Source organism: Theropithecus gelada, chromosome 7a (assembly GCF_003255815.1).
Source record: "Theropithecus gelada isolate Dixy chromosome 7a, Tgel_1.0, whole genome shotgun sequence".
In the NCBI taxonomy this organism is placed as follows: Eukaryota; Metazoa; Chordata; class Mammalia; order Primates; family Cercopithecidae; genus Theropithecus; species Theropithecus gelada.
Genome location: NC_037674.1, coordinates 40,001,371 through 40,007,370, shown reverse-complemented (window position 1 = coordinate 40,007,370; position 6,000 = coordinate 40,001,371). Strand labels below are relative to the sequence as shown.

At 44.6% G+C, this 6,000-nt stretch overlaps 1 protein-coding gene across 1 annotated transcript in view; it reads right to left on the bottom strand.

Annotated features, from left to right (window-relative positions):
* The window catches only part of ZNF609 (zinc finger protein 609), a 237,652-nt gene that overhangs the window by 102,267 nt on the left and 129,385 nt on the right, over positions 1-6,000 (bottom strand). The gene's annotated exons all lie outside the window — the stretch shown is intronic.

Below are 6,000 nucleotides of genomic sequence, written 5' to 3'. Positions count from 1 at the left end.
TTTTTTTTTTTTTTTGAGACGGAGTCTCGCTCTGTCACCCAGGCTGGAGTGCAGTGGCCGGATCTCTGCTCACTGCAAGCTCCGCCTCCCGGGTTTAGGCCATTCTCCTGGCTCAGCCTCCCGAGTAGCGGGGACTACAGGCGCTCGCCACCTCGCCCGGCTAGTTTTTTTTTTGTATTTTTTAGTAGAGACGGGGTTTCACCGTATTAGCCAGGATGGTCTCGATCTCCTGACCTCGTGATCCGCCCGTCTCGGCCTCCCAAAGTGCTAGGATTACAGGCTTGAGCCACCGCGCCCGGCCTCTAATCCTTTTTTAATTATTTATTTATTTATTTATTTTTGAGACGGAGTCTTGCTCTGTCGCCAGGCTGGAGTGCAGTGGCACCATCTTGACTTACTGCAACCTCTGCCTCCTGGGTTTAAGCGATTCTCCTGCCTCAGCCTCCCAAGTAGCTGGGACTACAGGCGTGCTCCACGATGCCCAGCTAATTTTAGTATTCTTTTTTTTTTTTTTTTTTTGAGACGGAGTCTCGCTCTGTCGCCCAGGCTGGAGTGCAGTGGCCGGATCTCAGCTCACTGCAAGCTCCGCCTCCCGGGTTCACGCCATTCTCCGGCCTCAGCCTCCCGAGTAGCTGGGACTACAGGCGCCCGCCACCTCGCCCGGCTAGTTTTTTGTATTTCTTAATAGAGACGGGGTTTCACCCTGTTAGCCAGGATGGTCTCGATCTCCTGACCTCGTGATCCGCCTGTCTCGGCCTCCCAAAGTGCTGGGATTACAGGCTTGAGCCACCGCGCCCGGCCAATTTTAGTATTCTTAGTAGAGAAGGGGTTTCACCATGTTGGCCAGGACGGTCTCGATCTCTTGACCCTGTGATTCACCTGCCTTGGCCTCCCAAAGTGCTGGGATTACAGGCGTGAGAAACCGCGCCCAGTCCTTTTGTTTTTTTTTTTGAGACAGCGTCTTGCTCTGTCACCTAGGCTGGAGTACAGTGCTGTGATCTCAGCTCACTACAACCTCTGCCTCCCAGGCTCAAGTGATCCTCCCACCCCAGACACTTGAGGAGCTGGGACTACAAGTGCCTGCCACGATACCTGGCATTTTTTTTTTTTGTAGAGACAAGGTCTCACTATGTTACCGGCTGGTCTCAAACTCCTGAGCTCAAGCAATTCTCTGGCCTCAGCCTCCCAAAGTGCTGGGATTACAGGCATGAGCCACCACACTCAGCCCTAATCCTATCTAAATACAAACTGGTATAACCATCAAAAGCAGCTATCCTTAACAGCACTACTATTAACTTGAGTTTTATTACCTGTATCCATCAAAATGAGAATCTCTACATTCAGACAGGCATTTTCACTGCCAAGTAGGAACCTCTTCAAAATGCTAGGACTTAGATAAAAGCAGCACCTAAACCCAATGATTCTGGATTGACATCAGGCTTAGGGTCCAAGCATGATAGGTGTTGAAAAAAAAAAGTCACAATTTTTTTTTATGAATGCATGTACAGACAGAGTCTCACTATGTTGCCTAGGCTGGTCTCACACTCCTGGCCCAAGAGATCCTCCTGCCTCAGCCTCCCAAAGTGCTGAGATTACAGGTGTAAGCCACTACACCTGGCTGAAAATCACAACTTTTGAGCCCCACAGAAATATGTGTATTACAAATATAATACACCCAGTCTCTCACAATCATTTTTAAAAAAAGAGCTAACAAGAAATTAAATAAATCAAGCCAAACTGCAAGAATGGAGGGAGAGAGCATTATATATCAAAAATATCATCTTTGCATTTCTAACAAGTACATACAAAGGACATATATGTCTCACCCATCATATATATATATTATATATATATATTTTTTTCCCCCGAGACAGAGTCTTGCTCTGTCACCCAGGCGGAGTGCAATGGCGCGATCTTGGCTCACTGCAACCTCTGCCTCCTAGGTTCAAGCGATTGTCTTGCCTCAGCCTCACTGGTAGCTGGAATTACAGCCGTGTGCCACCACGCCTGGCTAATTTTTGTGTTTTTAGTAGAGGTGGGGTTTTGCCCTGTTGGCCAGGCTCATTTCAAACTCCTGGCCTCAAGTGATCCACAGTGCCTGGCCTGATAACTTCTTTAGAGACTCTACTATCCACATTCGTTTTCAGAAAAATTAACCTGGAGACACCACATTCATAGACAATCAGGAGTAATTTTCCTTTGTAACACTTATCTCAGGCAGAAGAGCTATTTTTATAGTGTTTCCTTACCAGAATAAACTGCTGGAAGTTTCATGAAGGAGGGTATTCCCTCTTTCATGACTCCTAAAGGTCTCCTTCAACACTCTATACCAGGGGTTAACACTGTGCCTGATCACAGGAAGTACTCCATAAATATTTTTCGAGTATAATCAATGAATACTTTTGAAAATCTAATTAGGTTTACTTTTACTAGTCTCTGCACAAATGCAAGAAAATACACAAATACACCACAATTTTCCAGAAACTTGATGTTTCATCCCTTTTTATTATGCCCTTTGAACTACTGTCCCAGAACTTAATAGTTACTTCAGGATTTACGCAAAAAAAAAAAAAAAAAAAATGTACTGAAGCCCTACTACTAGTAGGTACTGTGCTGCTAGGTACTACAGATATGCCACTGTCAGATAGATACAGTTTCATCTAAACAATAACCAATCCATATATAAAGGAAGATGGCAAGATAGGATTTTTTCCCTGACCTCTTTCCACACTGAGATGTACAAAGACAAGGCTGAGATTTCAACAACTGGTGGGTGGCAAGATCCACTTTAGAGAACAATGAGCAGATATTTTCTTCAGATACTCTAAACAGATAAACTAATTCTTTTAGTTTTTGCCATCCTTGTGAGTTAAATTATGTCATTCTCAGTTCTGTAGAACAGCCTCTCCTAAAACATTGATTAAACAGCAAAGCATTTTCCTTTTGGATCCTCTTCTAGAAAGCAACAGGCAGAGATAACAACTCATAGGAAGAAAAGCTACAAAGAAAAGAAATTATTATCTTAAAGAAAAACATCATTATTCTGGAAATAAAAGACAAGAGCCACAGGTTGCTACATTATAGCTGTCTCTCTGTTTGAAATATATGGGAAAGGTTAAAACTAGAGACAACTAATTAAAAAGCATATATGATGGGTCTAATACATTTGAGAAGTATTTTGTTTTACTGAACTCAAGATTTTTGCTGTCTTTAATTGTGTTCCAATACTGCAATAATCAATATTCTACCCAGTATTCCCATAAAGCACTGGTCCCCAACCTTTTTGGCACCAGGGACCAATTTCCTGGAAGACAATTTTTCCACAGACAGAGGGGGGTTGGCGGGAGGGGGGATGGTTCAGGGATATAACTGTTCCACCTCAGATCATCAGGCATTTGTTAGATTCACATAAGGAACGCATAACTTAGGTCCCTCTCATGTGCAGTTCACAATAGGGTTCCTGCTCCTATGAGAATCTAATGCTGCTGCTGATCTGACAGGAGGCAGAGCTCAGATGCTAATCCTTGCTCAGCCACTGCTCACCTCCTGCTGTGGGGCCAGGTTCCTAACAGGCCATGGACCAGTACCAGTCTGTAGCTACAAAGGCCACAGTAGAAAATGTTGCTGATACTCATTGTCAGCTCAAGTTATTCTTTTTTTTTTTTGAGACGGAGTCTCACTCTGTCGCCAGGCTGGAGTGCAGTGGCACGATTTCGGCTCACTGCAACCTCCGCCTCCCGGGTTCAAGCAATTCTCCTGCCTCGGCCTCCAGAGTAGCTGGGATTACAGGCGCACGACGCCACGCCCAGCTAATTTTTTGTACTTTAGTAGAGACAGGGTTTCACCATGTTGCCCAGGCTGTTCTCGAACTCCTGAACTCAGGCAATCTGTCTGCCTCAGCCTCCCAAAGTGCATGAGCCACCATGCCCGGCTTAATAGTTATTCTTTTTTTTTTTTTGAGATGGAGTCTGGCTCTGTCGCCCAGGCTGGAGTGCAATGGCGCAATCTCGGCTCACTGCAAGCTCTGCCTCCCGGGTTCACGCCATTCTCCTGTCTCAACCTCCCGAGTAGCTGGGACTACAGGGGCCTGCCACCACGCCCGGCTAATTTTTTTGTATTTTTACTAGAGATGGGGTTTCCACCATGTTAGCCAGGATGGTCTCGATCTCCTGACCTCATGATTCGCCTGCCTTGGCCTCCCAAAGTGCTGGGATTATAGGCGTGAGCCACTGCGCCCAGCCCCCAATAGTTATTCTTTATCTCCTTTCTTCTCCTTCTTCTCTCTTCTTTATGCCAAAGTTAAGAAATCAAAGATGGTGAGTAGTAGAATTAGGTAGGACATGAACAGGACAACAAACTCCCTTCAACATGAACTCTGCATCTATTGTCTTCTTTGAGAACTAACTTTTAACTTCTCCTTGAATACTGAACAAGGTCATCAGTTAACTAGCCTTCACGAGGTGTATTTCCTTTTATACATTATTTCAATTTAAAAAATATATTTCAGGCCAAACGTGTTGGCTCACACCTGTAATCCCAGCACTTTAGGAGGCCGAAGTGGGAAGATCCCTTGAGCCCAGGAGTTTAAGACTAGTGTGGGCAACATGGCAAGACCCCATTTCTACAAAAATAACAATTAGCCAGGTATGGTGTCACATATCTGTGGTCCCTGCTACTCAGGAGGCTGAGGTGGGAAGATCAGTTAAGCCTGGAAAGTGGAGGTGGCAATGAGCCATGATCATGCCCCTGCACTCTAGTCTGAACAACAAAGGAAGACTCTGTCTCAAAAAACAAAACCAAACAAAAAAACAAAAAGTAAAAAAAGTAAAAAATATATTTCACAATGCTTTAGAATCAGTCTCCTTCTGTGAGTCACTGTTTATGGGACAAGAATTTGTTACTCAGAATTTTGAAGTAATAAAGTCATGCTTGAGTCTGAGTTTGGATGGCATGAGAGCAAAAGTCAATGAGCATTAACTGAGGTTACTGAGTGCCCAGTTAGGTGTCAGCTAGCTAGCTACACTGGAAACTAGTCTAGAGATTTACAGATAAAACTAATTTGTTACTATATTCACAGGAAATACATAGGGACATTTACCAAAAAAAAAAAAAAAAAAGATATCTTCACCCAGGAAAAACCATTAACAATTTACTACAGAATTTTAAAGAAACAAAGCAGAAATATACCTCAGATTCAAGTTACTAGCTAAAGACAACAGCAACAAATACATATGTCCAAGGCTACCCTCAGCATAAGACCATTGTGAATTAGAGACGCTGCCTTCCTCAGGGCTAAACAAGTTCAAGGCACTGTGAATCAAGCTCAGGTTGGATTTTTTTTTTTCCCCCCAGAGTCTGGCTCTGTCACCCAGGCTGGACTGCAGTGGCATGATCTTGGCTCACTGCAACCTCTGCCTCCCAGGTGCAAGTGATTCTTGTGCCTCAGCCTCCCGAGTAGCTGGAATTACAGGCGTGCATCACCACGCCTAATTTTTGTATTTTTAGTAGAGACAAATTTTCGCCATGTTGGCCAGGCTGGTCTCAAATTCCTGACCTCAAGTGATCCTCCCACCTCGGCCTCTCAAAGTTCTGGGATTGTAGGCATGAGCCACCACACCAGGTCCAGGATAGATTTTAACCCTTCGTTTCAAATACCTTAAGCAGGGCCCCCTCTTTGTTTTGTTTGTTTGTTTGTTTGTTTTCTTAGAAAGCCTAGTTCCTTATTTATTTTTTTATATTTTTCAAACTAGCAGCCAGGCGTGGTGGCTCACGCCTGTAATCCCAGCACTTTGGGTGGCTGAGGCGTGTGGATCACGAGGTCAAGAGATTCAGACTATCCTGGCCAACATGGTGAAACCCCATCTCTACTAAAAATACAAAAATTAGCTGGGCATGGTGGCATGCGCCCATAGTCCCAGCTACTCAGGAGGCTGAGGCAGGAGAATCGCTTGAAGCTGGGAGGTGAAGGTTGCCGTGAGCCGAGCTTGCACCATTGCACTC